The sequence below is a fragment of the Protomyctophum parallelum genome, assembly GCF_964188405.1.
Source record: "Protomyctophum parallelum genome assembly, chromosome: 11".
Taxonomy (NCBI): Eukaryota; Metazoa; Chordata; class Actinopteri; order Myctophiformes; family Myctophidae; genus Protomyctophum; species Protomyctophum parallelum.
In genome coordinates, this window is record NC_139707.1 from 42,588,792 (window position 1) to 42,606,851 (window position 18,060).

At 42.9% G+C, this 18,060-nt stretch overlaps 1 protein-coding gene across 2 annotated transcripts in view; it reads left to right on the forward strand.

Moving 5' to 3' along the window:
• LOC310866873 (filamin A-interacting protein 1-like) overlaps window positions 1-16,613 on the forward strand; it is a 493,882-nt gene extending 477,269 nt beyond the window's left edge. For both annotated transcript variants that reach the window (XM_083776661.1, XM_083776662.1), the window contains exon 7: window positions 16,600-16,613. The gene's annotated coding sequence lies outside the window, so the exon portion shown is untranslated. The remainder of the gene's footprint in view (window positions 1-16,599) is intronic.
• Window positions 16,614-18,060: the final 1,447 nt, after the last annotated feature.

Here is an 18,060-nt window from a genome sequence, read left to right on the forward strand (position 1 = left end):
TGAGTTACAGACCCACAAGGGCCCATTTGGTTCCTAATAACTATCATTTAGCTGGGGACCCCCTGGAACTCCCTCAAGGACCCCTAGGGGTCCCCTGACCCCACTTTGGGAACCACTGCCCTATGGAGACACCAGAGAGTCTCCTTTGTGAACTATCCAAACACCTACACTACAGTAACATGCCCAATGTGGGGATGTTAACAAGAGAACGAGTTTCACCTTTCCAGAGTACAGACAGGTGGGTGGCAGCACTGCTGTGGAATAACAGCATGCACGTTCACCTGAATGATTCCAAGTGGAGGGCGAATGAAAATATTGGCAAAAAGAACTAGACAGTTACAGCTGCTTCACTGCAGCAACTGCACATGTATGCCAGGCATACACTGATTGTTAATGAAAAATACAATTTAACAAAGGACATATTACTCAGGGTTAAATTAACAACTGGGATTTTGCTGTGTTGAACTGCATATTTTCCCCTCCTCATTATTATATTTAATGTGTCTAAAGGACATTGTACGCAAAACAAAACAACACAATGCAGTACGGGTTATACAGCACAAAAACAACAACACAATACAGTGGTTTTCAACCTTTTTCATGTCGAGGCCCATTATTTGTTCGGCAATTGAGCCATTGATGAGATTTAGCCTCTCGGACCCAAAATGTAAGATTTTGTCCACAATTCCATTCTGTATGCCATTACGGTATACATACTGAATGGTATGTGCACCATTAGGTTAGGAGAGATAACGGGAAAGACAATTCTTCTACATTCTCTAATTGTGTAGACTTCATGTAAATGAAAAGTAATGCAGACGTTTAACAATAATGTAACTCTTGAGAACGTTGTCCATTTTGGTTTCATTTTACGCTCTCAAGAGTTAAAGATCTATAAGGGTCCATTTGGTTACTCTCCATCATTTAGCTGCAGGGGGACCACCTGGAACCCCCCCCTTCAATCAAGGACCACTGGTGGTGGTCCCCGGGGGGACCCACTGGTTGAAAACCACTGCAGTATACGACACAGAACCGAGGCTTTAAATGTGTCTGTGATCTCTTCTCCGGTTCTCTCAGTAATTGCTGTGACACTCAGACGGGCTCCGTCAGACAGCATCTGTCTGCCGCGGTGCAGCATTGTGTCTCCTATACTCAAATTTAGATCAAGGTCACTTGCCTGCCAAGCAACCGACTCAGTGAGGAGGGGACATGGGAAAAAGGATGGATGGTCGGCAATGAATGAAGGATTAATGCCGGTTATTGGTTAAATAAAAACCCATTTTGGGGCGGGAACCCCTTTTGGTGTTTTTAAATCATTATGTTATACTTTAGCTATTGAAAAATAGCAGATCTACAAGCTCACGAGTGCCGCTCTACGAGCTTGTAGATCTGCTATAACTCAAATCTTTGCTTCTGGGGCGTCCCTGGAAACAACGTATTGTCAGATGGGGTCGGGAAAGCATATATGCGTCGGCCAATTACATATATCTTTTGGGGTCCTTGACATTTGTGTTGTGTTTTTTCATAAAACTCATGATTTAGAAGACTTTTGTAGAATCTGTTCTCAGGTCTAAATGGGTTAAGGCATTTGGTTATTCTAGTGTGTGGTTTGTTCTATTTGGTGCTGCTGGGGACGAAGCACACAAAACACTGCAAAATCCTGTAAAAACTGTTTTTTTTATATAAAATATCATATTGGCTATGTCCCTCAAAGTTATTTCTAATGGTTTGAACCTCAATCACCACCACTCTGATATAACCAGTCCTTGTCATTTATTTATGGACTTTGAAAGCAGTTTTAGCTGCAGTACCACAATGTCCTGAGGTGGTGGGGGTGCTGATATGCAGATTATTTTATATTTGAGTCATTATAATACTGATGCTAGATGAAACCAGGCTTGTTTCCATTCCATGCCAGCTTGGAAAATCAACATTGTAAACAAAGTGGAAATGCAAATTTGGAACTGAAGACTGAAGGAGGAAATATACAAAGTAGGGTGACATTGATGACATCACGATGAGGAGAAAATCAGTTTAGCTGTTCCAGAGAGAAATTTCCATTAAAGCACCCATATGATATGAAAGCCTGATTGTTAAAAATTGGTTATTTGTGGGGATAGAAAACACATTATGGGAGCCCCAAAAACACAAAAGAATTTGAAAAAGTTGAATTTTATGTTATAGGTCCTTTAAATTAAGCGAAATTAATACTCATGATGTTGCATTGTAAATGCTTAAAAAAAAAAAAGAGTATAGGTTCCATAATAGGTGGTCATGTTTCCCCACTTATTTGATTTCTCAGCTGAACCAGATCAGGAATAGGGAGTTTTTGTTGTGGCTTTTGTCCTCTCACTGTCTAATCTCTCACTTGTCCAGTGTGTGTGCAGATTGGTCAAGTGAACACACACACACACACACACACACACACACACACACACACACACGCAAATGTTTTCAATAAGTGTGTGTTTCTTATGTTGTGTGCTTTTGCAGCAGTAAGCATTTCCTGAAGGCTGATTCACACAAATGAAACTGAGGTTGCCATGACCCAACACAAGACAGCTCTTTGGCACATTTCAGTAGCTCTGGCCTTGAAACAAAAGTCTGGAGAAAATACAAGGTTTTTACCAAACACTGGGGCTTAGAAACCCACAAGACAGGCCTCAACAACTTGAGAAGACAACTTTTGTGGGATTCAAGGCTTTGCATTAAATGGTTCTCCTGGAAAAGTCTCGCACTGCTTTGTTTGTTGATTTGTTGTGTGCTGTTCTGGCGGTTGCCGTGGTAACTACCTCCATTTTCTCTCTGTGGCCGTGCTCATAAAGGACTGTGTCCTTGTCTCCATAAGAGTTACAAATTGAATACTGCACTTTCCAAGGACTCATGTCTCTAACTTACAGCAGAGTGTGTGTGTGTGTGTGTGTGTGTGTGTGTGTGTGTGTGTGTGTGTGTGTGTGTGTGTGTGTGTGTGTGTGTGTGTGCGTGCGCGTGTGCGTGTGCGCGCGTGCATGGCATGCTTGTGCACATCTGTGCAATTATGGTGCATTTGAGATCAGAGATTTGTGCTTCATAAAAAAGCCAACGTTACAGTGTCACAGTGTCTTAGAACACAGGAGTTGTGTGCTGCTGTGTTTGTATTCACAGAGTGACCCTCGGGGGGGGGGTTTGGAAAGTGCACAGTAGTTCCAGTAGTTAATGGAAGCAACTCAATGACACAGAGGCTGCACGAACAAACAAACAGAGCTCACTGTTTAATGCAGCCATGGACCTCTTCCCCGTACTGTACTGTACATGCACACACATTTGGCCACAGCCAGTGGTATTTGTTCATTTATGAACAGCTAGGCTCAGACAAACATCTATCTACGGAGTATTGCTTTGCTTTCCACTACAATCTTTCTCTCTCTGTGCCCATGCCTTCTCTCGGGTTCTCTACCTCTTCTCTCTTGAAACGGTGTCCAGTACAAGGTCAGCTCAGTATACAGTACGGTACAGTACATGCTCAAGGTCACCCTGCCTACAGCAAACAAAGTCAGAGAAGCTAGCATCTCTGCAAGTAAATATATACATTTTAAATGTTATCTTGTTACTACCGCATTTCTGTTTTGTTTGACGCTGTGACACATTGTGTTATGGTGAATTGTGGTATGCGGTCATAGTGTTTCCTTTCATTGTAGGCCTACTCAGCGTTCCTAATAAGCAAAAGTGTCTAGATATAGACAGAGTTACGCAACCTGCGTTCACTTAATGGGGCTTCAGTCCAATGGCGGCTCTCCTATACATAGACTACGCATTGAGCGTGGGGACAACCAACTGGGCCAAGTCCTGGACCGGAAGTAGGCAGAAATGCATTGGACTCTGGCTTTAATGATTTTAAATCCCTTCATTTTAAATTGTTTTGTAGTAATAGCACAACATAAACATTAGAGAGACTTTAGTTGTTACTGTACAATACTTTAAAACAGTTGTCATGTTGCACACAAAATAGCTCTTGTTTGTGCTGCCCTCGTTGAAAACAATGTATTTCCAACTCCAGCGTGGCTCAGTTCAGGCTGCATGAACAGCGCTCGAGCACTCGGTTTCTGCCCCCTCTATATCGTAACTCTTCTATTAGATGGTTTTCCATGGAGGTATAGACAGGGGTGGAGCTGGAGACCGCAGGGCAATGTACTGGGAGTATATCTCTGCTGTCGGGAAGTCCAAAATTAAAAGAAAAGAAAGAAAGAAAAGAAAATGAAAAAACAAAATATATATATTTTTCAGAAAATGAAGGAAACCTTAAGCAATACTGACTCATCAAAGTTGGTATTGTGACTTTGTATATTGTTTACTTCCATGTGTTATTATATTATCACCAATTTGTGGAGATGAGGTTTTCTCCTTCATTATGCGTCATTGACAAGAACAGTTAGATCTCCAAGCTCACAGTGCATCGCAACATGTGAAAGAATGCCTAGATTCTTTGTGACACTGCTTATATAGGCCTACGATAATAAGCAGGACTTATTACAATAATATTACAATAACTTTGCAAAAAGGGTTTAGCAGAGACCGAGTTGCCGTTTCAGTAGAACTAGCATGAGAAATGCAATATGAAATACTTTCTTGTCACATTGCTCTCCTCGGAAAAATGGATTTTAGAAAAAGATTGAATTGTTTTCATAACATTACCGTCAGTACTAAGTTTGATTAACAGGTGCACTGCATGTGTGTCTGTTACTGCTGCAGCCATGCTTCTCTGCCTGCCACAGGGGAGAGAGCGTTGAGTTATAGTTGCTTTTACAGACAGTTTGAGGATCCAATGTGGAGTTCTGAGTTCAGAGGTTTCTTCAGAAGCGCTTTTTAATACTTTCGATTGGTTATATTTTCTTAAACAACACGTGAAGAGTGTATCCTCCCGACAGCGACGATATACAGAAGGATAACTGGAGACCTGAGTCAAGCGGATAGCATGGGGGAAGGGCAGAAGAACGTAATGTGACCAAGGGGCAGGACCGAAAGGCAGGTCCGGAGGGCAATTATAAGAGGCAGGGGACATAGTATCTAGGCGCAGCAGCACTGGAGGATAGGCAGGAGGATGAACAGCTGTGCAGTCACTCTGGAGGATGGGCAGCAGGCCCGCTCTGCTTGACGATGTAGGTTGGAACGCTCCACTGTGGAGCAGTACAGAGACTTGAAGTCAAGGAAAGCAGCTGCCTGGCTCCAGAAGTTTCGACTGAATAGAATTACTTCTATGTGTTCATTTGATCGAATGAGATATTTGTCGAACTGAATATGCACATACAAACAGTCTACGCACTATAGACTAGCTAAATTATGCCATACTGTAAATAGTCATGGTGACACATACAGCAATTTAGTAACAGTGTAACATAGCATTAGAGCTATGGACCAGAGCTAATGTAACCATTATTTTTCATGTGTGGGTGGTCAGGCACAATCATAATGTAAACATTATTTGTCATGACCGCTGGGGACGCTGTGGGCGCTGGAAGCGTGTTCTCTCCTCTGCGTCATCAGTGCCCATACCCGAGGTGGGGTTCTTCTGTGTGGAGTTTGCATGTTCTCCCCGTGTCCCCTAGGGTAGACCCTCACAAAAAACATGCAGTAATCCTGGTCTCTAAACTACCTCCCCCTGGCCAGCCGGGGCGCCTGATGGAGGGGAAAGAAACTGGTCAGAATAACGTGTTCCTTCCACGCGCTACGTCCGGCCGGGGAAACTCTCCCCTGTAAGGTGAAAAGAAGCAGCTTGGACTCCTCATGCACAGAAGGAACCATGAGGTCAGTCCGCTGCCCCCCCAGGTTGGCAGAGGAAGTGTAGAGCCCAAGATTACATTAGATAATTGGGCACTGGGTGAAAAAAATGGGTTGCAAAATCGTGGGATAAAAATTATATATATATATATGTATATATCTTTTTTAAAGACTTTCGTTTCGTTTCGTTTTTGCATATAAATTATAAGTAACTGTAACATTACTCCTAATGCAGTTTTATAGAAAATATTGATATGTTTCAATCATAAGAAATGTTCCTGTATGCAGCGACAACATCATTCACTGCTTTTGAATCGTTTCACCTTGAGGTTGGTTGGCATTAAAGAACGTAAAAGTGGTTGTATCTGCAGTTACAACAACATGGCAAAAACATGCTGCATGCAGGCAGATGCTAAAGCAGTGAGAGATGGAGAGGAATATGAAGAGGAGGAGGAAGAGAAGGTCATCAGCAGAATAGCAGAGGACAAGTGCCTCCTCTTCTGAGAGGTGGCCATGTCCTTCGGTTTAGAGAAGTGGATTGGGCCTCAAAGAGGTGGCCATGTACCTCATCTTAAAGGTGTGTGTGTGTGTGTGTGTGCCGGTACCTGCAGACACGGACAGCGACAAGAGCCCAATGAAATGTATGCAATTTTGTGAATTGTCAATGGTGCCTTGAAATGGAATGGAAGTGTAGTATCAACTATTAAGCACAAATATCAATTGTCGAATTGAAGTATTTCGCATGCTACTGGTTATACAACCCGGTAACAAATGACTACCGTTCAAATGTCAGTAATACAGTGAATTTATATTTACCAACTTGGCTTACTATGTTATTTCTGTTACAGTACATTTTACTGTTACAGAATAATAACACCAGTAAGACGCCTGAGGGAGAGAAGCCAGTGTACTGGCCATTTATATGGAGTGTGTCTTGAGTGTACAGGGTGTGATGAGGTCATATCAACATAATGGAATGTCAGAACAGGTCAGTTCCATATATGGAGATCTAAGGGTGGCAGCGGGGGGCAGTGTCTTGAGTGTACAGGGTTTGATGAGGGCCCAGGTAGGGCCGGGCCTTAACTTTCGGACCTGTTGAGAACTCTAGTTTTCGCCGGCTGCCAGGCGCGGCTGCACAAATACCTTTGGGGCAGGCCCGTCTAGAGTTTAAATGGACGGGTATCAGTCACGCATCCGCCTGGGTGGCGGCAGACTGCTGGGCGCAGTGCTGTCGCTTTGGCATGGGATCAACTTTGACCAAGAAATGCACAATAAAAAACAGGTTTGGCCATGGCTTTCCCCATGTATGGGGATGATGATGTCATAGTGATGTCACGAGACCTGGGCACAATATATGGCGGCTTTCTCGTATATGGGGATTTTGAGTGACGAGAAACGGGCCATGTATGGGGATTTTGAGTGACGGAAAAGGCATGATTCTATAGTTAACTGCGACCTTTGGTCGCAATCAGGACTGTTCAAATTTGACTGTACTCTAAATTTCAAGCAAGCCAAATGGGATGGTGAGGTGACTGAATTTGTTATTGTTTTTTTACTGCAGAATTGAGACTGGTGGCTGGGGTAGAGTCATTATTATTATTATTATTATTATTATTATTATTATTATTATTCAATGGCTGAAACATCAGTCTCTAAATAGAACACATGTTGAAAATGTGCCTGATAGTCAGCCCCATAGTTATCCCTTTGACCGCCAGGATTAATTAATCTATCTATCGTGCATTGTCAATGTTTTATTGCGCGCAACCCTTATTTTGAAGAGCCAAATATCTGTAACTGGATGTTACAATGACAAAATGCTGTGTGTGGTGTCTTGACCGCTTGGTGTTCTCTTGGTCTGTGTTTGAAAAATAAACATGTCATCCCGGCCGTTTCACTCATATGGACATCATCAATTGACTGTGAGAAAACGCTAATGTTACTGCTGCTGAATTAGTTAGATCTTCGCTAGAAACAGACTGTATCAAATATGAGTGACTGACGGTCGTTAACGACACAGAGACACAGTTTTTTTTATTTTTGGACCACTATATGAGACGGTTTCAAGAGGACCCCATGTTATTCTCTATAGAGAAATTACTTCCGTGAACCATGGGATGAGCGAGTGACGTCAGGACTTTGGCGCTCTATACCGCTATACTTTCCCCCAAGAGATCAATAAAGGTCTTATTATCTTATTACCTTATCGTAATCATTCTATTCTATAGTATAATGGGTGATTTACTCTATTACACAATGCAAGGTTTTTAAAACCGGGTATAGACATACAGGCGGAGACCAATTTTTTGCAAGTGTTAAAGGACCTGTAACATAAAATTCAACTTTTTCCATTTCTTTTGTGTTTTTGGGGCTCCCATATGTGTTTTCTATCCCCACAAATAACCAATTTTGAACAATCAGGCTTTCATATCATACAGGTGCTTTAATGGAAATTGCTCTCAGGAACAGCTCAACTGATTTTGGTCTCATCGTGATGTCATCAATGTCACCCTACTTTGTATAATTCCTCCTCTTCTTTAGTCTTCAGTTCCAAATTTGCATTTCCACTTTGTTTACAATGTCCACCATTGTTGATTTTCCAAGCTGGCATGTAATGGAAACAAGCCTGGTTTTATCTAGCATCAGTATTATAATGACTCAAATATTAAATAATCTGCATATCAGCACCCCACCACCTCAGGACATTGTGGTACTGCATCTAAAACTGCTTTCAAAGTCCAGAAAGAAATGACAAGGACTAGTTATATCAGAGTGGTGATTGAGGCTCAAACCATTAGAAATAACTTTGAGGGACATAGACAATATGATATTAAATATTAAAAGCAGTTTTAAAATGCATGTTATTTGCGCTTTAATTGCATCCAATACAAATGTCATAATAATTTATATGGCTGAAGAAACGGATTGTAAAAAGTAATGCAACTTCAAAATATGTTAATTACTTGTCTGAGAGTCTGACTCTTGAAGTAATTAAATACTGGCAGTACACTTTTATATGTCCCTGCGACATACTAGCGTCATGTCCAGGGGGTGTACTCGTACGTCAAGCTGCCTCACGCTACAGAAACAGGAGATAGGCTCCTCATGGCTTGGCAAGGCTACTTCTACACTTTTATATATGTATACTATACAATATTATACTGTACACACAGTCAAGGAAACATGGCACTAAGTGCTGGTGAAAACATGAGTGAGGAGGAGGCAAGTAGGAGTTGGGGGGGGGGGTAGTTGCTGTTGTAACGTCCTTGTTGTGGATGTACTGTGTGTTGAACATGTCCCACTGGGATGTGAGCTAATTAGCCAAGGTTGAGTGGGACACGGGGGAGGGGGTGGTGGTGGTGGTGATGGGGGTAACATGTAGGGAGGGAGAGAGAGAGGCTGCCAAGGTCAAACCCATAAGTCTGCATAGGCTACTGAATCCATATGGCACAATAGTCCACCTAGAATCCATTCAACTTAGTTCATGCCATTAAGGTTCCTCCATGCCAAAAACAAAACCCTTTCTCACTTTCCCCTATAACCTCCCCCCCCCCCCCTGCACTCTCTGGGTTAAATAAACACTCCACGTTTCCCATTTTGTTTGGCAACATACATAACCAAGATATTTACAGTCGCGGTGGATTTATTGAGACAGTATAACGTCTAGAAAACACATTAAGACAAAACAGAAATATAAACGCAGAATGCCTCACCTGTCCCCTATAAAGTATACACATATCACATTTACTTGTCTCCATCCCTCAATTCTCTCTGCCTCTCTTCTTGCCCTTTCCCTCCCATGCCTGTCCTTGCTGATCTATTTATCTTATGTAAAACATATGTCATATGTCAAATGTACCTTTTTTTTCATGTGTAAAGCTATTGGAGAAGAACACACGTGCAAATACACATACATGCTCATGCATTACATTACCCCTTATCTGTGTGTGTGTGTGTGTGTGTGTGTGTGTGTGTGTGTGTGCGCGTGTGTGTGTGTGTGTGTGTGTGTGTGTGTGTGTGTGTGTGTGTGTGTGTGTGTGTGTGTGTGTGTGTGTGTGTGTGTGTGTGTGTGTGTGTGTGTGTGTGTGTGTGTGTGTGTGTGTGTGTGTGTGTGTGTGTGTGTGTGTGTGTGTGTGTGTGTGTGTGCGTGTGTGTGCGTGTGCGTGTGCACAGTGTTTTGGAGGGGAGGAGGGCTACTCAGTGAAATATGAAATAGCTGGTGATAATTTATGTCCTCCTATATGTCATTCTTTATTGGTCTCACGGTGACTACAGTATGAATATTTTGCCTTTGAGCGTATCGAGGACAGGGTCATGTTTGCATAAGGAGGTAAATTATGACACTAATAACAATGTTGCTGTGCCAGGAGGAGACAGTCTTGGAGAGGAGGGGGAGGGGGACTGGGAGAGGGGGAAGAGATAGAGAGAGAGAGAGAGAGAATGGAGATGAGGCTGGTTAGAATGTGAGATAGTGAATACCTGACACTCCCCTACATACCTGGAGAAAGTTGAGAGAACAGGAGAGAAAATAAAGAAACTTGAGCTAACAATGGAAGTGAAGGACACGTACGCTGCATTTCAAAGTGAAGGACATTCAGGTGCGGATTTACTTCATCTCTCCCACCGATAACAGCAACGGAAAAGAAAAACTGACTTGGCATTGTCCATTCATCAATTGTATATCTGCTCCGTCTCCCCTGTCCAAAACTTTCCAGTTTTTACAGAAACCGCTACACGTACAGCATACAAAACAATGACCACAACGTGAGGGTTTGTTTGTAAATCACTAGCAGGAAATGAGTCATGGTGCGTGGATGAAGTGAGTAATACATGCACAGTGTTTGCTTCCCAAACGACAGAATGTGGCCTTGAGCAGCCGCTCTTTCATTATTGTACTTATTATTATTATATTTCTCTTGTTTTGAAGGGCTGTGTGTGTGTACGCCATACTAATCCTACAGCCAAACTAATACAACAAAAACAAAACAAGAAATGCAGTTCCAATTTAAAATGCAATGGTGTTTTTTTACTATGCTATTTCAAAGGATCAAAGGCTCACAGGGAATTTGAACTTGAAGATCAGAGACAAGTTAATGACCAAATTACTGAAAGAGGACTGGCATGGTTTGCAAGTGCAATAAAGCAAACAACAACATTGTGCTATCTGCTCTGGTAATATACAGTACAGTTGGTTGTGGATTTGTACTTCCGAGGAGGTTATGTGGGACAACAAATACTAATTGCATTCATATTGATTTATGAATAATTAATAATGGTTTGCATTTTTATAGCACTTTTCTATGCATTACGTGCTTACTCAATGCACTTTACAATGGTTCGTTCATTCATACATACATTGGGAGGTGAAGCGGCGAACAGTCGACGCCAGCGTCCTCACTTCCCACATTCACACACCAACGGTGGCAACAACTTGAGGCAAAGTGGGGTTCAGTGTCTTGCCCAAGGACACTTCGACAGGAGGAGCCGGGATTCGAACCGCCGACCCACGGATCATTGGAAGACCTGCTCTACCTCCTGAGCTACAGCCGCTAGTATTACAATTTATAAACAAAAAGCCAGCTCAGTGGCCTTGGCCCTTGTGGTTAGAGTGTCCGCCCTGAGTTTTGGAGGTCAGGGTTCAATCCCCGGCCGGGTCATACAGACTACAAAAATGGGACCCAATGCCCCCTGCTTTTTGGCAAAATTAGCACTAAGCATAAAGGGTAGGATTGGGGGTATATCCCTGCAACATACTAGTGTCATGTCCAGGGGGTGTACAGTACTTGTAGGCTACATCATGGCCAGGGACTAGCCCCATATGTTCCCTCTCCCTACGCTCATTCTGTAGCTCCGAGATGAGGTCACACACTGGGCCCCTCCCACCGCGTTTCAGAAACGGCGCAAGTTTCCGCTATGTAAGTTTCTTACCCTGACGCCACGATTAATCCAAACGTGAAGGGGACGTGAAGGGTTTACACTAATTCAACCATAACAACGCCCAAGAAAATCCAACTAGAGATTTGAACCGAGCCTTTACGTCCCGTATTTTGTCAGTCACTTCCATGAAGTTGAAAAGCTTTAGCGCCTCCCCGGCGCCTCCCCTGGTCGAAATTTCCAACTGACTTCAGTTCACTCGACATGCACGCGCACACGCACACTTCCTTGATAAACATGGAAGCGACTGACAAAATACGGGACGTAAAGGCTCGGTTCAAATCTCTAGTTGGATTTTCTTGGGCGTTGTTATGGTTGAATTAGTGTAAACCCTTCACGTCCCCTTCACGTTTGGATTAATCGTGGCGTCAGGGTAAGATACTTACATAGCGGAAACTTGCGCCGTTTCTGAAACACGGTGGGAGGGGCCCAGTGTGTGACCTCATCTCGGAGCTACAGAATGAGCGTAGGGAGAGGGAACATATGGGGCTAGGCCAGGGACATACTTCAAGTATATTGATGTACATCAAGCCACCTCATGCTGTACAGAAACACAAGATACAGTAGGCTCCTGACCTATGCGCCACATGGCTCGGCAAGTATACTTTACTTACTTAAGTCAAATGACATCATTCAAAGAAGGACAGTGCCTCTGTGACATCCACTCTGACTCCATCTGCTGGTCACGTGTCTGTTTTCTTGGTTGCTTCCTGTATGTAGTGGATAGGAGACATAGGCCAGTCAATCTAAGCTAATAAAGGGGGTGACCCAAAAGAAATTACAATAGTAATCGTTCAAGGTATTTTATGATCCTTTGGGTCATCCTAATAACATATTAAAAATTGATCATTACATAAATTGTGGATCATGGTCAATTCAGGGGTTGAACGTTGGGGTACCATTGAAAACCTATATAAGGCAAACATTTCAAATTTGAATTATGCTTTAAGTATTAGTATTACTGTTTTCTCAACCTTTTTTGTGCCAGCTAGTGCCCCGATCCAATATCCAGGTCCCTTACCGGCCCAGACCCAATTAAAATGTAAGCTAAGCTTTATTTGTATTGTGTGTTGTGTTGCTTATACAATTTAGAAAACATCTCGTTGATTTCCAAATATCAGATTTTATATTAAACTGGATTGTTGGTATGGAATTAATCTAAGCACCATAGAATAGATAACGGATAGATAACAAACAGGTGAGCACCATAAAAAGCACCATAGAAAACATGTAAGCGCCATAGACTAGGCCTACAGTAGTATATGCACCACACAGATAACAGACCTGTAAGCAGAAAACAGGCAATGACCATATACACCGCCATAGTAAGCACTAACGGTGACAGAGAAGGACCGTACGCACCTGAGCCACAGCTAGCCTAAGATTTAGAGTCTCCCGTAGATGCATTTTTTGATCGATTCTGACATTTTCAATCTACGAGAGTCTCAATGCTTCATTCCCCTGAGCCCGGCCGCGACACCAGCTGGCACCGTATAGGGCTCCGAACATGTTCAAATGCAAAATATACGGTGCTGACCCTGATGCCTCAAATGTTAGACGCAGTGCGTTTGCAATAGTATTAATCCGTAGTTTTCAATAAAGAAGTGTTTTAGTCCCGTAAGTGGACGATTCTGTTGGAAGTTCCCAATGGCGGTAGTGAGCGAAAAGGCAAAAAAAAAACAGGGGGGGGGGGGGGGGATCACAAAACTTTGCACACGCAAGTGTGCATGCAATAAAAATACATATACTAAATATTAGGCTAGCTGTGGCTCCACTATCATCGCTATAGAGCCAGAGGCAGCACGTGCTCCAGCCTCCTGCTGCCAACTGTTGCCCGTTGGAAGCGATTTCTATTTCCAGTATGATTTCAAAATAAAACCAAAATAAAATGCACACCACTCTGAGAGGAAATGAATGACTTAATGAGGCTACTTGACGCTTACTTTCGTAAAAACAACATGGAGGAGTCATGGTTGGACACAATGGATCGGATGGAGTAGCCTATAAAGTAAACACAAGACTTTGGGTTAATATTTTTCATGCTCTGGCCAGCTGTAACCAGGACAATGTAGGCCTCATCCTGTGCAGCAAGCAAGCAGCACTGGGTAAGTATAGGCCTACTAGAAATGATTAGATGGGTTACTGCATGCTAAGCAGCCAGGCAGGCTATGTGTCTGTTTTGCTCTGATTTCTGAAATTATTTTAATTCATGATGTGAATGTACATTAGCCTATCAATGCTTGTAAGCCTGCAACATGATGTGGGCCTTTTTAAGCGAATTTTCAACTACTCATTAGCACCCGAATGCTAATGTTAGGCCCATTAATGTTACTGTTTCTGAGCATAGGCTCAACACACTCAATCAAAACATGATACCTTTCAGCTTGAAATATTTTCAAAGGGAAGGTCCTCACCCATGCACAGACTATAGCTATAGAGTGCATCATATCCTGAATTACAATTAGCTAAGGAAAACACAGGCATCATTGTTTTGTTTTGTTATCTTGAAACAGAACATCAACGATTGTTCTTTCCTACAAGTTAAGCACTGTTGTTCAGTGAGAATTATTCACATGATTCCTGCTGCATCACATGTTAAGAATAAGTAGGAAATCTACTGATTCTGTGCTACAATAGTGCTACATTAACTTGTACTTTATATGGAATATAAGATATAATATGTTAAAAGAAAATGAGAAACACGTGAAGACAAGAAAGAAATCTGCTTTTAAAGCACGCTGTAACGTATGTCCTCCACATCCACATACTAGGCAATGCGTGGGGTGATATATAGCCGTGCATTATCACATTATGTTCCCCAGCTCTTTGGGAGCCAGATCCTAGGCTGCCCCGCTGTCTCTCAAGGTCTCTCTCTCTGTCGGCTCCTGCTCAGCCAAGGTCAGCACACTCCGCCACGGGCTCCATGCAACCTTGAGCCGCTGACTGACCGGGAAATAGTGTGTTCTCCCATTCCACCCGCCTACGTGTCCCAGTGTCAATCAGACGGATGCAAAGCAGAGCTGCCATGAAAGGGTTCCAGGCATGCTGCTGCTGCTTCAACACAGGTCAGTCACCCCAATGGAAGGTAACCATAAGGAGGACCTTCTCAGCTCCTGAACCAGGTACGTGCACACACAGACGACATCAAAGGGGACTTCAGGCCCCCTGCCCTTTTACCCGTCTGTAAAACAACTGCCCTCTCTCCAGACCACGAATGCAGCAATTTACTATGGTGGAAGAAATGCAAATGCCACTCCTTTCCATTCCAATGCCGGAGGGCAGCATTCAGGAGATTTCTTTCCAAAGTCTCCTGAACTTGAACACGCCATTTTGCAAATTTAATCAGAAATCCATGTCGTTACACCGCATCTCCACTAGCTAAAGAGTGCTGGGTTGCGCCCCGAAAATAGCTGAACTACAAGCTCTCAACGCGCCTCGCTGCGACGTGTTGTGAGCTTGTAGATCTGCTATTTTTGTCCAAAAGTGCCCTCTCTTACGGGATTTCAGCCCCTGCCCCTCTAACACTCTCTGCACGTCCCAGTACAGTAACTAAGGGTGTCATATTAAACCGATACACATGCATCGGTTGTACTTGCCGTTAATTTAAATCTGACAAGTCAAAACGTAGATCTGCTATTTCCCAGGGCGAATGTCTTGTCTAATGTCTGTTTTGGGTCACAGGCTAAAACGTTTGGGGACCGCCGTTCTATAGCTTGCCCAGACGGAGGCCCAGATGGAAGCAAACAATGCACTCCCTCAGGCCTCATTCACACGTACACAACAAATGTTCGGTCCGTGTTTGTGATTGTCTGATTGCTGTTTGATTGCTGCTCCAATTCATTTTCAATGGGAGTCACATGGTTTGACCAAACATCTGTGTTTGATGAGGGGGGGAGCAATCAGCAATCAGCAATCAAACACAAATGTTTGATCAAACCATGTGACTCCCATTGGAAAAGCATTGTGGTGGCCCAAAATAATTACCAAAAATTGCTTGATTGTTGGTGTTTGGTACGTGTGAATGAGGCCTCAGCGAGCTCCGCTGAAGGAGCCCTGTGTGAGGGACATCTCTCACACAACTCTGACGCCCCTTTGTAGACATGTATATCTATTATTGTTTTAGTGTTATTGTTAATATAGCTATGTCGTCACGATGATGAATTGAGTACAATGGAACTGTTAATAACTTATTCCATCAATCAGTCAATCAGTATATTGGTTTCAAGCATAACTCACCATTGTTTGGAATGCGGTTATATTAAAATGTACGGTAGTTGGCTTGCAAAATGGCCCCATTTTGAGATATACCAGCCACTGTGGTTAATAGTGGAAAAAGATTACTTGTGTGTTTCTAGACAAATACCAGAGAATTATAATGTGCAGATAGACACATGCAGTGAAGACTATTTATTTTTAAAGTACACATTTTTACAATGGAACTAGTGAACATCACATAGGCCTAAATGGTGTTCTTGTGATCTCTAATCCAGCATAAAACTGAACCAACTGTTATGTAAAGGGTCTTGATTAATAAATGTTGTGAGGTTTCTTAATTAGACCATCACATATAGGAGACAATGAGACAAGGACGGGAACATGTACTGTAAGTAAGTAAGCCATCGCACAATGTCAGTCACAGAATGGTACAGACCATTAAGTCATAATAGTCAGAGCCTGCGTGGCCTTGGGTTTGATATGAAATCCTGTCCTTGCCTCTGTCGACCTCCATGTTAAAAGCTCTTTGTGATGAGGAAATTACTTTATGAACTCCTGAAAGACACTCCAACGCACCAATTCAGGCCTGAGGGATAGTTTCTTTTGTGCCTCCTGCTTCTTTCATTGGCCTTAGACTGTCTGGTTTCTCGTTTCTGTCATAAAGAATAAACTTCTTCTCGCTAAAGAAAGGGAAAGCAATGAAATTAATTACTTTCTCACTGTGTTAAAATACTCTGTGATACATGAAGGACAGAGAGTCCTCTTTGTCCATCTGTTAATCCACTGGTATAAAAAGTTAATAAAGAATCATACAGACTCATTCTGGTGGGGGACTAGTCGGAAAGTACAGTACCAATATTGCTAGCTTTGAATGCATAACGTGCGCCACTAAATTAACTTGTGCGACAGGCAGACCATAGCTTTTACCGACAAGCCTCTCTCTCCAATTCTCAACCTCCTCCTGGAAAGGAGAGGCCTGTTTTTCATTTTCCCAAGGTCTGTGGAAATCAGTTTGTTTGAATATGCTTGCACAGTTTGGGCCGGGGTGGCGGGTGAATCATATTTATGCGCGAGTGTGTTTTTGTTTAGGTCTGTCAGGATTCGGGTTCCTTTAACCCATTCTGGGAGGGAACCCCTTTTGGTGTTGTGGAGAAATGATGTTATACTTTTAGCTATTGAAAAATAGCAGATCTACAAGCTCGTAGCGCGGCACTCGGAGCTTGCATGTACAGTAGATCTGCTATTTTAGAGAAATCGTGAAAGTGTGTCGCAAATCTATGACTATATATTCTTTCAGAGCGAACATTTTTTTACTCAAATATTTGCTTCTGGGGAGGGTCCCAAGTAACGCATTTTAAAATGGGGGTCGGCGGCCAGATACATATACATTTTGGTCCTTGACATGACAATGTTTGAGAACGACTGCCAGGTCTTAACTTCGGTCAGGTCTAAATGGGTTAACATTGTACCTGGAATGTTCAATCCAGATAGAAGTCGAAATACTAAACATGTGTCTCTGTTGGCCTTGAGACTTCACAGGGCTCCGGCTGCGGAGCTCGGTTTTGTAAACACAGTTTCCTCTAGTGGCTCTCTGTTTGGACAGGAAACAAGGAAGCTGATCAAACACTGGACGCAGAAGGCCACGGCTGCACTGAGCCGGAATGGAGTGGTGGGTCTTTCAAAGGGCTCTAAATGGAGTGAAATGTGAAAAATAGCACGTCGCGTTTTGCTGTTCAGCTCCACTGAGTTTCAACCCTGGCGGTTCTGCTTTGTCGTTGCTACAGTACGTGTGCAATATGCTGGTGCGCACCAAAAAAAAAAGATCATCCAGTGCAGAGATCCTTAACTCTCTCTTTTTTTTTTGGTATACTGTTTTTATATCATAACGGTACACATACAGAATGTAACGTTACGTTTGGCATGATTAGTGCCTGCCTGGCTGCCGGGCCTGTATACTAGTACAGATTTATGATGTGGTCTTGATGACATCGTAGATTAGAGGAGCAGGGAGTTGGTGATAGGAACCATTAGGTGGATGGATTCAAGGTGGATGTGACGGAGAGTAAAGAGAGCTGCCTTGTAGAAAGTAGGAAAGATGAAGAGAGGAAGAAAGAGGAAATGAACGAGAGCGCACCACAGAGGAAGTGAATGTCATGT